We start from the raw sequence: 16,915 nt of genomic DNA, 5'->3' as shown, positions 1-16,915 counted from the left end.
TGCAGTTGTAACTGTATCCAGAACCAACATGTCTCAAGCAAATCCAAAGGGACAAGAAGTTGACCCATACGCTCTTCCTTGGGATGAGCCACTAGACTCTTCCCTTTCCTCTCTTCCCTGGTGTGACCAAGTGGAACTAGAGGAAAAGCGTTTGGAAGAACTGGAGGATGAAGCGCTCAGAAACGCAGAGAAGATTAAGTTCTTGATGGAGGAAAATGAGCGAAAGAGCGCTGAAGTAAAAAAGTTGTCATACCAGCTTCAAGAAAAGGAAGCTATTATTGAGGAGAAACAACAGGATCTCCATGACATGGACAAAAAGAACCAGGAGCTCCAAGGAAAACTTGATGAAGCCCTGCAACAAAATAAAAAACTTGTCCAAGAGAAGAAACAAGACGGCATGAAGAAGAGAGGGCTGCACAGCAATCTCCAAGAAATGGAGCTAATGTACAGTGTAGACAAAAAAAGGCTTGATCGCACACTGCAAGAAAATGAAAAGCTTCTCAAAGAGAAAAGGCAAAAGGAGTTAAAAGAGAAAGAAATGCATTCCAAGCTTCAGAGCATCAAGCAACACATTGAAAGCTTGCAAGGAAAGCTTGATCAAGCTCTGCGACAAAATAGAAAACTCCTCCAAGAGAAGATGCAAGACAGCACGAAGAAGAGAGGGCTGCACTCCAAGCTCCGAGACATGGAGCTAATGTACAATGTTGACAAAAAAAGGCTTGATCGCACAGAGCAAGCAAATGAGAAGCTTCTCCAAGAGAAAAGGGAACAAGAAATCAAACAAAAAGAAATGGATTCCAATCTGCAGAGCATCAAGCAACAAAATGAAAGCTTGCAAGGAAAGCTTGATGAAGCTCTGCGACAGAATAAAGAAATCCTTCAAGAGAAAGAGCAGCTGGACAGAAAGCAGGGAGACATGGAGTGCCAACTCCAGCTCATGGAGGGAAACAACAGGATGCTGCAGGTAAAGTTCGAAGAGACACTGCACAAATATCAAGACCTGCTTCAAGAGAGAGAACAGCTGGTCAGTAAGCAGAGAGAAGAAAAACTTCTTCTCCAGGAGTTTGAGAAACAGGAGGCAACATCTAAAGTGCTGAAAGAAAGGTTGGAAGAAAAACAAGCTGAAATAGAAGAAGTGGAGAAAAAATGCAACAAGCTGCAGAAGCAAAACACCGAAACAATCGAGGAGCTGAAAATCCTCATCCTCGAGAAAAAGGTGCTCGTGGAAAAGCAGCTGAAGAAAAAGAAAAAACGCTTCTGCTTCTTCTGGAGGAGGAACACTCCTTCTTTCAGTACTGCCAATGTCACCTCTTCTTCCCCCACCTCTGCTCCAGCTTAATTCCCCCCCCCCTCCCCTTAACTACTAACACCTCTCCCATCTCCCTCCCCTCTTTTCACAGTCACCCCCCAACCAGTCCCGACAGTTGACTGCCCTCTCTAGAGCCTGGTTCTGTCATAGGTTTCTTCCTTTAAAGGGAGTTTTTCCTATCCACTGTCGCCTAGTGCTTGCTCAGAGGGGATTGTTGGGGTTTTCTCTCCTCTCTCCCTTTACTTTCCATCCCACCCACCCCCACCTTTTCTTTTTTCTTAATAATTGAACAATAAAAACAATTGGCCGCTAATTAAATGTGTCAAATCAATGTCTTTATTCAAGAATACAAGAAATGGGTAATAATAGCTGCATGTGTGTTTGTGTGTGTGCATAATATGCATACTTTACGTGTTGGATCCAAATCCCACAAGGAATTAAATAAAACAAGAAGACAAACAAAAACAAATATTTCTCTCCCTTCCCAGGTCAGGAATCAGGATGAGGAAGAAATGAGGTCAGATCAGTGCAGGTTTTTGCACTACTGACATAAAGTTTCTGCTGATTAAAAAAAGTATGTCGATATTTCTGAAATACATTTGCAAACAAATAACTTTGACAACTTGTGTTTTTTCATAAAAGAAAAAAGAAAAATCAGAGAGCAGAGCTGGTAAAACAGCTTAGCTCCGCAGGTTACAGGAGATCAGATGCCAAATACTTTTCATGACAGTCTTCGTTATTGCATAAATCTCCCCTTTTATCATTGATCAGTAAATCACTGCATATACATTCATCTAACCGTTATAATTTCATGAGTAAAGATTCTCAGATGACTGAATGGCGGTTTTAGTAAATGTTGAACTTTATTGTGATTTCTATTTTTAGAATCAATAGCACACATTTTGATTTCGTTTTGCAAGCTGCTGATTTCACACAGATCCACTGCCCAAACGTGCCTTTGAGTTTTTCATCATTTAACAAGAATAGGCTCAGGCAATCATTGTGGAATTAGGCTTTGGGAAGGTCTGGGGACAGGTATGATGGTGGTGGTTTTAAAGCACTGTGGCACAACAGCTTGACTCAGGGAGATGTTAAAGATGCCCGCTAGGACATCAGTCAGCTGGTCAGCACGGGCTCCGAGCACGCGTCCAGGTATATTGTCTGGTCCAGCAGCTTTGTGTGGGTTGACTTTAGTGAGAGTCCTTCTCACACTGGCCGTGGACAGGGACAGCACTTGGTTGTCTGGCAAGCGGGTGGCCCTCTATAGTCCGTCTTGCGTCCCATTTAAGCAAGTGCGTGTTCACACTGCCCCTGGATGTCCTGGCCTCTGAGGTTAAGGTGTACGGCTCCTGGTTGTCAACTGACCAATTTATCATGGCAAAGCCTGTGGTGGACAAAAGATAAGAGGCTGATTATAAAAATGATCCATGCACGCCTTATGACCTACAGCATGTACAGTTAACACAGCTAAATGGCTGTGAAATTGTAAAATTACTTTTGAAATAAAGCTATTCAAAGTCAATTAACTGTGACTATAATAATAGCAATGTTAGCCAGCAAACAAAACGTTAGCACTAATTAAAATAAGCTGCTAGGTGATGTTACTGTTTCAAGTTCTCTCATTGTTTGACATGTAGGGCAGATATTTTGGTGACACTGAGATCAGCCAGACACTAAACAGCAGTGTAATATCAACGCTAGATTAGATGTTTTCTAATCCGATAAAATGACATTATTCCTGTTTATAGAAGATGTTTGTCGTCTGTTTGTTTGACTGACAGGAACAGGAAATAGTGGTTGGAAATTACTGTTGGTGTTACATGAGGGTAAAGAAGGGCTTTAAGCACCTGGGTAAAAACTGGACCCATGATGAAACACTACAACAAGTACAACATATTCTTCAGTTTTAATATGTGACCATACTGTGCAGACTGCTGATGAGTTACACGGTTACATTTCATTAATCATTGTTAAACTAAAGTGGTAAGCAGTTACTTTATCCTTTCACTTAAAATTTCCAGGAAAAACACTACCTTGGCTACTTTTGTGCTTACATTTGATCTATGCTGGGTCACTACTTTTGCACTATAATGCTGCTGCTGACACCTTGGTTCACACTGACAACTAGAAAAAAGCTGATAGGAAAAGAAGGATGGAAAATGCCTGGAATTTAGTTACACTTGCAAATACTGCTTCCTCCAAACTGCAAGCATCAATTGTCAGGTTCAGGAGAGACTCGGAGGCAGACCGTCACTTAAGTTCACAATTTATTTACACACAGACACCAGGTGCGGATATATACAGGTGAGGGGGCACAGGAAGAGGGTCTCCGGGGAACACAGGCACGGGAAGGGGATGGCTATGTACACAATCCTTCACTGGAGCTCAGGTAGCTCGGACTCCGGCTTTTAGCTCACCAAACGGCGGTCCTCAGGCTGGCGAGAAATCTGACACAGGGAGGAAAAACAGGTAAGTTGCGGCACGAAAGAAACTCGGGAAAAAGCTCAGATTGGCGATGACACTGACGAGTGTTACACAATAATCCAGCGAAGAAGCACTCTCAGCAGCCGCCTTAAGAAGTGGATGAGATGATTGTTTGCAGGTGTCCGAGCCAGGGGCTGGAGCCGTCATGACTCCGCCCCGGTAGAGCGCAGTGCGCGGGAGGGGAGAGAGATGCAGCACAACAAAAACACTTGTAGCCATACAGAGTCAGCCGAGAAGGCACAGGCTCATGACATCAATAAAATGTTACAGTATTGTTTTCTAGATCTGTGCATATATCCTTATTGGTAGTTTTCTCGAAATAGAAGATCTTCATTTTAAAAGAAAACCTCTGATAACATTGCTGAAGCTAGCGCCCACCCCTACTGCGCATACTGCAAATAGAAAACTGATATATACTTACATCATGGAGCAGTTGATGTCTGGTTTCCGACAAATACAGTAAAGAGGTGCGTTCTCCCCCTCCATACCAGTGTTCTCAGGCACTGGTACATGGTCAGTGTCAGACACTTCACTGTCCTACAACATACCACATAGGACCACATTAGAAATGACATATTACAGTAGAAAACATTATTGCGACAACACGTTTTTTGGGGAAAATAACAGAGATTGAAACTTTATTGATAATTTGTCCAAGTTGAAAAATGCCCTCCTCCAAAAGTATCACGTGACAACCTCATTGCCTTACAGAATTATGACGTCACACACGTAGAATCTTACCACCATTCTTTCCTTTGATCCAAAAACCTATAAATAGGGGTGAAGAGCAACGACTTTTAGTCCGTTTCTCGCAGCCTTGATGTGTGCAGCATTGAACCGTTTGCCAGAAAAGCCTTTTGAAATATTTGGATCCTTTGCAGTTGTAACTGTATCCAGAACCAACATGTCTCAAGCAAATCCAAAGGGACAAGAAGTTGACCCATACGCTCTTCCCTGGGATGAGCCACTAGACTCTTCCCTTTCCTCTCTTCCCTGGTGTGACCAAGTGGAACTAGAGGAAAAGCGTTTGGAAGAACTGGAGGATGAAGCGCTCAGAAACGCAGAGAAGATTAAGTTCTTGATGGAGGAAAATGAGCGAAAGAGCGCTGAAGTAAAAAAGTTGTCATACCAGCTTCAAGAAAAGGAAGCTATTATTGAGGAGAAACAACAGGATCTCCATGACATGGACAAAAAGAACCAGGAGCTCCAAGGAAAACTTGATGAAGCCCTGCAACAAAATAAAAAACTTGTCCAAGAGAAGAAACAAGACGGCATGAAGAAGAGAGGGCTGCACAGCAATCTCCAAGAAATGGAGCTAATGTACAGTGTAGACAAAAAAAGGCTTGATCGCACACTGCAAGAAAATGAAAAGCTTCTCAAAGAGAAAAGGCAAAAGGAGTTAAAAGAGAAAGAAATGCATTCCAAGCTTCAGAGCATCAAGCAACACATTGAAAGCTTGCAAGGAAAGCTTGATCAAGCTCTGCGACAAAATAGAAAACTCCTCCAAGAGAAGATGCAAGACAGCACGAAGAAGAGAGGGCTGCACTCCAAGCTCCGAGACATGGAGCTAATGTACAATGTTGACAAAAAAAGGCTTGATCGCACAGAGCAAGCAAATGAGAAGCTTCTCCAAGAGAAAAGGGAACAAGAAATCAAACAAAAAGAAATGGATTCCAATCTGCAGAGCATCAAGCAACAAAATGAAAGCTTGCAAGGAAAGCTTGATGAAGCTCTGCGACAGAATAAAGAAATCCTTCAAGAGAAAGAGCAGCTGGACAGAAAGCAGGGAGACATGGAGTGCCAACTCCAGCTCATGGAGGGAAACAACAGGATGCTGCAGGTAAAGTTCGAAGAGACACTGCACAAATATCAAGACCTGCTTCAAGAGAGAGAACAGCTGGTCAGTAAGCAGAGAGAAGAAAAACTTCTTCTCCAGGAGTTTGAGAAACAGGAGGCAACATCTAAAGTGCTGAAAGAAAGGTTGGAAGAAAAACAAGCTGAAATAGAAGAAGTGGAGAAAAAATGCAACAAGCTGCAGAAGCAAAACACCGAAACAATCGAGGAGCTGAAAATCCTCATCCTCGAGAAAAAGGTGCTCGTGGAAAAGCAGCTGAAGAAACAGAAAAAACGCTTCTGCTTCTTCTGGAGGAGGAACACTCCTTCTTTCAGTACTGCCAATGTCGCCTCTTCCTCTCCCACCTCTGCTCCAGCTTAATTCCCCCCCCCCTCCCCTTAACTACTAACACCTCTCCCATCTCCCTCCCCTCTTTTCACAATCACCCCCCAACCAGTCCCGACAGTTGACTGCCCCCTCTAGAGCCTGGTTCTGTCATAGGTTTCTTCCTTTAAAGGGAGTTTTTCCTATCCACTGTCGCCTAGTGCTTGCTCAGAGGGGATTGTTGGGGTTTTCTCTCCTCTCTCCCTTTACTTTCCATCCCACCCACCCCCACCTTTTCTTTTTTCTTAATAATTGAACAATAAAAACAATTGGCCGCTAATTAAATGTGTCAAATCAATGTCTTTATTCAAGAATACAAGAAATGGGTAATAGCTGCATGTGTGTTTGTGTGTGTGCATAATATGCATACTTTACGTGTTGGATCCAAATCCCACAAGGAATTAAATAAAACAAGAAGACAAACAAAAACAAATATTTCTCTCCCTTCCCAGGTCAGGAATCAGGATGAGGAAGAAATGAGGTCAGATCAGTGCAGGTTTTTGCACTACTGACATAAAGTTTCTGCTGATTAAAAAAAGTATGTCGATATTTCTGAAATACATTTGCAAACAAATAACTTTGACAACTTGTGTTTTTTCATAAAAGAAAAAAGAAAAATCAGAGAGCAGAGCTGGTAAAACAGCTTAGCTCCGCAGGTTACAGGAGATCAGATGCCAAATACTTTTCATGACAGTCTTCGTTATTGCATAAATCTCCCCTTTTATCATTGATCAGTAAATCACTGCATATACATTCATCTAACCGTTATAATTTCATGAGTAAAGATTCTCAGATGACTGAATGGCGGTTTTAGTAAATGTTGAACTTTATTGTGATTTCTATTTTTAGAATCAATAGCACACATTTTGATTTCGTTTTGCAAGCTGCTGATTTCACACAGATCCACTGCCCAAACGTGCCTTTGAGTTTTTCATCATTTAACAAGAATAGGCTCAGGCAATCATTGTGGAATTAGGCTTTGGGAAGGTCTGGGGACAGGTATGATGGTGGTGGTTTTAAAGCACTGTGGCACAACAGCTTGACTCAGGGAGATGTTAAAGATGCCCGCTAGGACATCAGTCAGCTGGTCAGCACGGGCTCCGAGCACGCGTCCAGGTATATTGTCTGGTCCAGCAGCTTTGTGTGGGTTGACTTTAGTGAGAGTCCTTCTCACACTGGCCGTGGACAGGGACAGCACTTGGTTGTCTGGCAAGCGGGTGGCCCTCTATAGTCCGTCTTGCGTCCCATTTAAGCAAGTGCGTGTTCACACTGCCCCTGGATGTCCTGGCCTCTGAGGTTAAGGTGTACGGCTCCTGGTTGTCAACTGACCAATTTATCATGGCAAAGCCTGTGGTGGACAAAAGATAAGAGGCTGATTATAAAAATGATCCATGCACGCCTTATGACCTACAGCATGTACAGTTAACACAGCTAAATGGCTGTGAAATTGTAAAATTACTTTTGAAATAAAGCTATTCAAAGTCAATTAACTGTGACTATAATAATAGCAATGTTAGCCAGCAAACAAAACGTTAGCACTAATTAAAATAAGCTGCTAGGTGATGTTACTGTTTCAAGTTCTCTCATTGTTTGACATGTAGGGCAGATATTTTGGTGACACTGAGATCAGCCAGACACTAAACAGCAGTGTAATATCAACGCTAGATTAGATGTTTTCTAATCCGATAAAATGACATTATTCCTGTTTATAGAAGATGTTTGTCGTCTGTTTGTTTGACTGACAGGAACAGGAAATAGTGGTTGGAAATTACTGTTGGTGTTACATGAGGGTAAAGAAGGGCTTTAAGCACCTGGGTAAAAACTGGACCCATGATGAAACACTACAACAAGTACAACATATTCTTCAGTTTTAATATGTGACCATACTGTGCAGACTGCTGATGAGTTACACGGTTACATTTCATTAATCATTGTTAAACTAAAGTGGTAAGCAGTTACTTTATCCTTTCACTTAAAATTTCCAGGAAAAACACTACCTTGGCTACTTTTGTGCTTACATTTGATCTATGCTGGGTCACTACTTTTGCACTATAATGCTGCTGCTGACACCTTGGTTCACACTGACAACTAGAAAAAAGCTGATAGGAAAAGAAGGATGGAAAATGCCTGGAATTTAGTTACACTTGCAAATACTGCTTCCTCCAAACTGCAAGCATCAATTGTCAGGCTCAGGAGAGACTCGGAGGCAGACCGTCACTTAAGTTCACAATTTATTTACACACAGACACCAGGTGCGGATATATACAGGTGAGGGGGCACAGGAAGAGGGTCTCCGGGGAACACAGGCACGGGAAGGGGATGGCTATGTACACAATCCTTCACTGGAGCTCAGGTAGCTCGGACTCCGGCTTTTAGCTCACCAAACGGCGGTCCTCAGGCTGGCGAGAAATCTGACACAGGGAGGAAAAACAGGTAAGTTGCGGCACGAAATAAACTCGGGAAAAAGCTCAGATTGGCGATGACACTGACGAGTGTTACACAATAATCCAGCGAAGAAGCACTCTCAGCAGCCGCCTTAAGAAGTGGATGAGATGATTGTTTGCAGGTGTCCGAGCCAGGGGCTGGAGCCGTCATGACTCCGCCCCGGTAGAGCGCAGTGCGCGGGAGGGGAGAGAGATGCAGCACAACAAAAACACTTGTAGCCATACAGAGTCAGCCGAGAAGGCACAGGCTCATGACATCAATAAAATGTTACAGTATTGTTTTCTAGATCTGTGCATATATCCTTATTGGTAGTTTTCTCGAAATAGAAGATCTTCATTTTAAAAGAAAACCTCTGATAACATTGCTGAAGCTAGCGCCCACCCCTACTGCGCATACTGCAAATAGAAAACTGATATATACTTACATCATGGAGCAGTTGATGTCTGGTTTCCGACAAATACAGTAAAGAGGTGCGTTCTCCCCCTCCATACCAGTGTTCTCAGGCACTGCTACATGGTCAGTGTCAGACACTTCACTGTCCTACAACATACCACATAGGACCACATTAGAAATGACATATTACAGTAGAAAACATTATTGCGACAACACGTTTTTTGGGGAAAATAACAGAGATTGAAACTTTATTGATAATTTGTCCAAGTTGAAAAATGCCCTCCTCCAAAAGTATCACGTGACAACCTCATTGCCTTACAGAATTATGACGTCACACACGTAGAATCTTACCACCATTCTTTCCTTTGATCCAAAAACCTATAAATAGGGGTGAAGAGCAACGACTTTTAGTCCGTTTCTCGCAGCCTTGATGTGTGCAGCATTGAACCGTTTGCCAGAAAAGCCTTTTGAAATATTTGGATCCTTTGCAGTTGTAACTGTATCCAGAACCAACATGTCTCAAGCAAATCCAAAGGGACAAGAAGTTGACCCATACGCTCTTCCCTGGGATGAGCCACTAGACTCTTCCCTTTCCTCTCTTCCCTGGTGTGACCAAGTGGAACTAGAGGAAAAGCGTTTGGAAGAACTGGAGGATGAAGCGCTCAGAAACGCAGAGAAGATTAAGTTCTTGATGGAGGAAAATGAGCGAAAGAGCGCTGAAGTAAAAAAGTTGTCATACCAGCTTCAAGAAAAGGAAGCTATTATTGAGGAGAAACAACAGGATCTCCATGACATGGACAAAAAGAACCAGGAGCTCCAAGGAAAACTTGATGAAGCCCTGCAACAAAATAAAAAACTTGTCCAAGAGAAGAAACAAGACGGCATGAAGAAGAGAGGGCTGCACAGCAATCTCCAAGAAATGGAGCTAATGTACAGTGTAGACAAAAAAAGGCTTGATCGCACACTGCAAGAAAATGAAAAGCTTCTCAAAGAGAAAAGGCAAAAGGAGTTAAAAGAGAAAGAAATGCATTCCAAGCTTCAGAGCATCAAGCAACACATTGAAAGCTTGCAAGGAAAGCTTGATCAAGCTCTGCGACAAAATAGAAAACTCCTCCAAGAGAAGATGCAAGACAGCACGAAGAAGAGAGGGCTGCACTCCAAGCTCCGAGACATGGAGCTAATGTACAATGTTGACAAAAAAAGGCTTGATCGCACAGAGCAAGCAAATGAGAAGCTTCTCCAAGAGAAAAGGGAACAAGAAATCAAACAAAAAGAAATGGATTCCAATCTGCAGAGCATCAAGCAACAAAATGAAAGCTTGCAACGAAAGCTTGATGAAGCTCTGCGACAGAATAAAGAAATCCTTCAAGAGAAAGAGCAGCTGGACAGAAAGCAGGGAGACATGGAGTGCCAACTCCAGCTCATGGAGGGAAACAACAGGATGCTGCAGGTAAAGTTCGAAGAGACACTGCACAAATATCAAGACCTGCTTCAAGAGAGAGAACAGCTGGTCAGTAAGCAGAGAGAAGAAAAACTTCTTCTCCAGGAGTTTGAGAAACAGGAGGCAACATCTAAAGTGCTGAAAGAAAGGTTGGAAGAAAAACAAGCTGAAATAGAAGAAGTGGAGAAAAAATGCAACAAGCTGCAGAAGCAAAACACCGAAACAATCGAGGAGCTGAAAATCCTCATCCTCGAGAAAAAGGTGCTCGTGGAAAAGCAGCTGAAGAAACAGAAAAAACGCTTCTGCTTCTTCTGGAGGAGGAACACTCCTTCTTTCAGTACTGCCAATGTCACCTCTTCTTCCCCCACCTCTGCTCCAGCTTAATTCCCCCCCCCCTCCCCTTAACTACTAACACCTCTCCCATCTCCCTCCCCTCTTTTCACAATCACCCCCCAACCAGTCCCGACAGTTGACTGCCCCCTCTAGAGCCTGGTTCTGTCATAGGTTTCTTCCTTTAAAGGGAGTTTTTCCTATCCACTGTCGCCTAGTGCTTGCTCAGAGGGGATTGTTGGGGTTTTCTCTCCTCTCTCCCTTTACTTTCCATCCCACCCACCCCCACCTTTTCTTTTTTCTTAATAATTGAACAATAAAAACAATTGGCCGCTAATTAAATGTGTCAAATCAATGTCTTTATTCAAGAATACAAGAAATGGGTAATAGCTGCATGTGTGTTTGTGTGTGTGCATAATATGCATACTTTACGTGTTGGATCCAAATCCCACAAGGAATTAAATAAAACAAGAAGACAAACAAAAACAAATATTTCTCTCCCTTCCCAGGTCAGGAATCAGGATGAGGAAGAAATGAGGTCAGATCAGTGCAGGTTTTTGCACTACTGACATAAAGTTTCTGCTGATTAAAAAAAGTATGTCGATATTTCTGAAATACATTTGCAAACAAATAACTTTGACAACTTGTGTTTTTTCATAAAAGAAAAAAGAAAAATCAGAGAGCAGAGCTGGTAAAACAGCTTAGCTCCGCAGGTTACAGGAGATCAGATGCCAAATACTTTTCATGACAGTCTTCGTTATTGCATAAATCTCCCCTTTTATCATTGATCAGTAAATCACTGCATATACATTCATCTAACCGTTATAATTTCATGAGTAAAGACTCTCAGATGACTGAATGGCGGTTTTAGTAAATGTTGAACTTTATTGTGATTTCTATTTTTAGAATCAATAGCACACATTTTGATTTCGTTTTGCAAGCTGCTGATTTCACACAGATCCACTGCCCAAACGTGCCTTTGAGTTTTTCATCATTTAACAAGAATAGGCTCAGGCAATCATTGTGGAATTAGGCTTTGGGAAGGTCTGGGGACAGGTATGATGGTGGTGGTTTTAAAGCACTGTGGCACAACAGCTTGACTCAGGGAGATGTTAAAGATGCCCGCTAGGACATCAGTCAGCTGGTCAGCACGGGCTCCGAGCACGCGTCCAGGTATATTGTCTGGTCCAGCAGCTTTGTGTGGGTTGACTTTAGTGAGAGTCCTTCTCACACTGGCCGTGGACAGGGACAGCACTTGGTTGTCTGGCAAGCGGGTGGCCCTCTATAGTCCGTCTTGCGTCCCATTTAAGCAAGTGCGTGTTCACACTGCCCCTGGATGTCCTGGCCTCTGAGGTTAAGGTGTACGGCTCCTGGTTGTCAACTGACCAATTTATCATGGCAAAGCCTGTGGTGGACAAAAGATAAGAGGCTGATTATAAAAATGATCCATGCACGCCTTATGACCTACAGCATGTACAGTTAACACAGCTAAATGGCTGTGAAATTGTAAAATTACTTTTGAAATAAAGCTATTCAAAGTCAATTAACTGTGACTATAATAATAGCAATGTTAGCCAGCAAACAAAACGTTAGCACTAATTAAAATAAGCTGCTAGGTGATGTTACTGTTTCAAGTTCTCTCATTGTTTGACATGTAGGGCAGATATTTTGGTGACACTGAGATCAGCCAGACACTAAACAGCAGTGTAATATCAACGCTAGATTAGATGTTTTCTAATCCGATAAAATGACATTATTCCTGTTTATAGAAGATGTTTGTCGTCTGTTTGTTTGACTGACAGGAACAGGAAATAGTGGTTGGAAATTACTGTTGGTGTTACATGAGGGTAAAGAAGGGCTTTAAGCACCTGGGTAAAAACTGGACCCATGATGAAACACTACAACAAGTACAACATATTCTTCAGTTTTAATATGTGACCATACTGTGCAGACTGCTGATGAGTTACACGGTTACATTTCATTAATCATTGTTAAACTAAAGTGGTAAGCAGTTACTTTATCCTTTCACTTAAAATTTCCAGGAAAAACACTACCTTGGCTACTTTTGTGCTTACATTTGATCTATGCTGGGTCACTACTTTTGCACTATAATGCTGCTGCTGACACCTTGGTTCACACTGACAACTAGAAAAAAGCTGATAGGAAAAGAAGGATGGAAAATGCCTGGAATTTAGTTACACTTGCAAATACTGCTTCCTCCAAACTGCAAGCATCAATTGTCAGGCTCAGGAGAGACTCGGAGGCAGACCGTCACTTAAGTTCACAATTTATTTACACACAGACACCAGGTGCGGATATATACAGGTGAGGGGGCACAGGAAGAGGGTCTCCGGGGAACACAGGCACGGGAAGGGGATGGCTATGTACACAATCCTTCACTGGAGCTCAGGTAGCTCGGACTCCGGCTTTTAGCTCACCAAACGGCGGTCCTCAGGCTGGCGAGAAATCTGACACAGGGAGGAAAAACAGGTAAGTTGCGGCACGAAAGAAACTCGGGAAAAAGCTCAGATTGGCGATGACACTGACGAGTGTTACACAATAATCCAGCGAAGAAGCACTCTCAGCAGCCGCCTTAAGAAGTGGATGAGATGATTGTTTGCAGGTGTCCGAGCCAGGGGCTGGAGCCGTCATGACTCCGCCCCGGTAGAGCGCAGTGCGCGGGAGGGGAGAGAGATGCAGCACAACAAAAACACTTGTAGCCATACAGAGTCAGCCGAGAAGGCACAGGCTCATGACATCAATAAAATGTTACAGTATTGTTTTCTAGATCTGTGCATATATCCTTATTGGTAGTTTTCTCGAAATAGAAGATCTTCATTTTAAAAGAAAACCTCTGATAACATTGCTGAAGCTAGCGCCCACCCCTACTGCGCATACTGCAAATAGAAAACTGATATATACTTACATCATGGAGCAGTTGATGTCTGGTTTCCGACAAATACAGTAAAGAGGTGCGTTCTCCCCCTCCATACCAGTGTTCTCAGGCACTGGTACATGGTCAGTGTCAGACACTTCACTGTCCTACAACATACCACATAGGACCACATTAGAAATGACATATTACAGTAGAAAACATTATTGCGACAACACGTTTTTTGGGGAAAATAACAGAGATTGAAACTTTATTGATAATTTGTCCAAGTTGAAAAATGCCCTCCTCCAAAAGTATCACGTGACAACCTCATTGCCTTACAGAATTATGACGTCACACACGTAGAATCTTACCACCATTCTTTCCTTTGATCCAAAAACCTATAAATAGGGGTGAAGAGCAACGACTTTTAGTCCGTTTCTCGCAGCCTTGATGTGTGCAGCATTGAACCGTTTGCCAGAAAAGCCTTTTGAAATATTTGGATCCTTTGCAGTTGTAACTGTATCCAGAACCAACATGTCTCAAGCAAATCCAAAGGGACAAGAAGTTGACCCATACGCTCTTCCCTGGGATGAGCCACTAGACTCTTCCCTTTCCTCTCTTCCCTGGTGTGACCAAGTGGAACTAGAGGAAAAGCGTTTGGAAGAACTGGAGGATGAAGCGCTCAGAAACGCAGAGAAGATTAAGTTCTTGATGGAGGAAAATGAGCGAAAGAGCGCTGAAGTAAAAAAGTTGTCATACCAGCTTCAAGAAAAGGAAGCTATTATTGAGGAGAAACAACAGGATCTCCATGACATGGACAAAAAGAACCAGGAGCTCCAAGGAAAACTTGATGAAGCCCTGCAACAAAATAAAAAACTTGTCCAAGAGAAGAAACAAGACGGCATGAAGAAGAGAGGGCTGCACAGCAATCTCCAAGAAATGGAGCTAATGTACAGTGTAGACAAAAAAAGGCTTGATCGCACACTGCAAGAAAATGAAAAGCTTCTCAAAGAGAAAAGGCAAAAGGAGTTAAAAGAGAAAGAAATGCATTCCAAGCTTCAGAGCATCAAGCAACACATTGAAAGCTTGCAAGGAAAGCTTGATCAAGCTCTGCGACAAAATAGAAAACTCCTCCAAGAGAAGATGCAAGACAGCACGAAGAAGAGAGGGCTGCACTCCAAGCTCCGAGACATGGAGCTAATGTACAATGTTGACAAAAAAAGGCTTGATCGCACAGAGCAAGCAAATGAGAAGCTTCTCCAAGAGAAAAGGGAACAAGAAATCAAACAAAAAGAAATGGATTCCAATCTGCAGAGCATCAAGCAACAAAATGAAAGCTTGCAAGGAAAGCTTGATGAAGCTCTGCGACAGAATAAAGAAATCCTTCAAGAGAAAGAGCAGCTGGACAGAAAGCAGGGAGACATGGAGTGCCAACTCCAGCTCATGGAGGGAAACAACAGGATGCTGCAGGTAAAGTTCGAAGAGACACTGCACAAATATCAAGACCTGCTTCAAGAGAGAGAACAGCTGGTCAGTAAGCAGAGAGAAGAAAAACTTCTTCTCCAGGAGTTTGAGAAACAGGAGGCAACATCTAAAGTGCTGAAAGAAAGGTTGGAAGAAAAACAAGCTGAAATAGAAGAAGTGGAGAAAAAATGCAACAAGCTGCAGAAGCAAAACACCGAAACAATCGAGGAGCTGAAAATCCTCATCCTCGAGAAAAAGGTGCTCGTGGAAGAGCAGCTGAAGAAAAAGAAAAAACGCTTCTGCTTCTTCTGGAGGAGGAACACTCCTTCTTTCAGTACTGCCAATGTCACCTCTTCTTCCCCCACCTCTGCTCCAGCTTAATTCCCCCCCCCCTCCCCTTAACTACTAACACCTCTCCCATCTCCCTCCCCTCTTTTCACAATCACCCCCCAACCAGTCCCGACAGTTGACTGCCCCCTCTAGAGCCTGGTTCTGTCATAGGTTTCTTCCTTTAAAGGGAGTTTTTCCTATCCACTGTCGCCTAGTGCTTGCTCAGAGGGGATTGTTGGGGTTTTCTCTCCTCTCTCCCTTTACTTTCCATCCCACCCACCCCCACCTTTTCTTTTTTCTTAATAATTGAACAATAAAAACAATTGGCCGCTAATTAAATGTGTCAAATCAATGTCTTTATTCAAGAATACAAGAAATGGGTAATAGCTGCATGTGTGTTTGTGTGTGTGCATAATATGCATACTTTACGTGTTGGATCCAAATCCCACAAGGAATTAAATAAAACAAGAAGACAAACAAAAACAAATATTTCTCTCCCTTCCCAGGTCAGGAATCAGGATGAGGAAGAAATGAGGTCAGATCAGTGCAGGTTTTTGCACTACTGACATAAAGTTTCTGCTGATTAAAAAAAGTATGTCGATATTTCTGAAATACATTTGCAAACAAATAACTTTGACAACTTGTGTTTTTTCATAAAAGAAAAAAGAAAAATCAGAGAGCAGAGCTGGTAAAACAGCTTAGCTCCGCAGGTTACAGGAGATCAGATGCCAAATACTTTTCATGACAGTCTTCGTTATTGCATAAATCTCCCCTTTTATCATTGATCAGTAAATCACTGCATATACATTCATCTAACCGTTATAATTTCATGAGTAAAGATTCTCAGATGACTGAATGGCGGTTTTAGTAAATGTTGAACTTTATTGTGATTTCTATTTTTAGAATCAATAGCACACATTTTGATTTCGTTTTGCAAGCTGCTGATTTCACACAGATCCACTGCCCAAACGTGCCTTTGAGTTTTTCATCATTTAACAAGAATAGGCTCAGGCAATCATTGTGGAATTAGGCTTTGGGAAGGTCTGGGGACAGGTATGATGGTGGTGGTTTTAAAGCACTGTGGCACAACAGCTTGACTCAGGGAGATGTTAAAGATGCCCGCTAGGACATCAGTCAGCTGGTCAGCACGGGCTCCGAGCACGCGTCCAGGTATATTGTCTGGTCCAGCAGCTTTGTGTGGGTTGACTTTAGTGAGAGTCCTTCTCACACTGGCCGTGGACAGGGACAGCACTTGGTTGTCTGGCAAGCGGGTGGCCCTCTATAGTCCGTCTTGCGTCCCATTTAAGCAAGTGCGTGTTCACACTGCCCCTGGATGTCCTGGCCTCTGAGGTTAAGGTGTACGGCTCCTGGTTGTCAACTGACCAATTTATCATGGCAAAGCCTGTGGTGGACAAAAGATAAGAGGCTGATTATAAAAATGATCCATGCACGCCTTATGACCTACAGCATGTACAGTTAACACAGCTAAATGGCTGTGAAATTGTAAAATTACTTTTGAAATAAAGCTATTCAAAGTCAATTAACTGTGACTATAATAATAGCAATGTTAGCCAGCAAACAAAACGTTAGCACTAATTAAAATAAGCTGCTAGGTGATGTTACTGT

General features: G+C 42.6%; 1 long non-coding RNA gene across 1 annotated transcript; it reads right to left on the bottom strand.

Moving 5' to 3' along the window:
• Positions 1-2,147: 2,147 nt before the first annotated feature.
• On the bottom strand, positions 2,148-4,400 carry LOC113022908 (uncharacterized). The gene is made up of 2 exons (XR_003272467.2): positions 3,727-4,400; positions 2,148-2,693 (listed from the first exon to the last, which is right to left on the bottom strand). It is a non-coding gene; the product is annotated as an uncharacterized LOC113022908 (long non-coding RNA).
• Between the last annotated feature and the right edge of the window lie 12,515 nt (positions 4,401-16,915).

Source organism: Astatotilapia calliptera, chromosome 5 (genome assembly GCF_964374335.1).
Source record: "Astatotilapia calliptera chromosome 5, fAstCal68.1, whole genome shotgun sequence".
Classification (NCBI taxonomy): Eukaryota; Metazoa; Chordata; class Actinopteri; order Cichliformes; family Cichlidae; genus Astatotilapia; species Astatotilapia calliptera.
The sequence above is the reverse complement of the archived record's forward strand: the minus strand, read 5'-3'. Positions and strand labels throughout refer to the sequence as shown.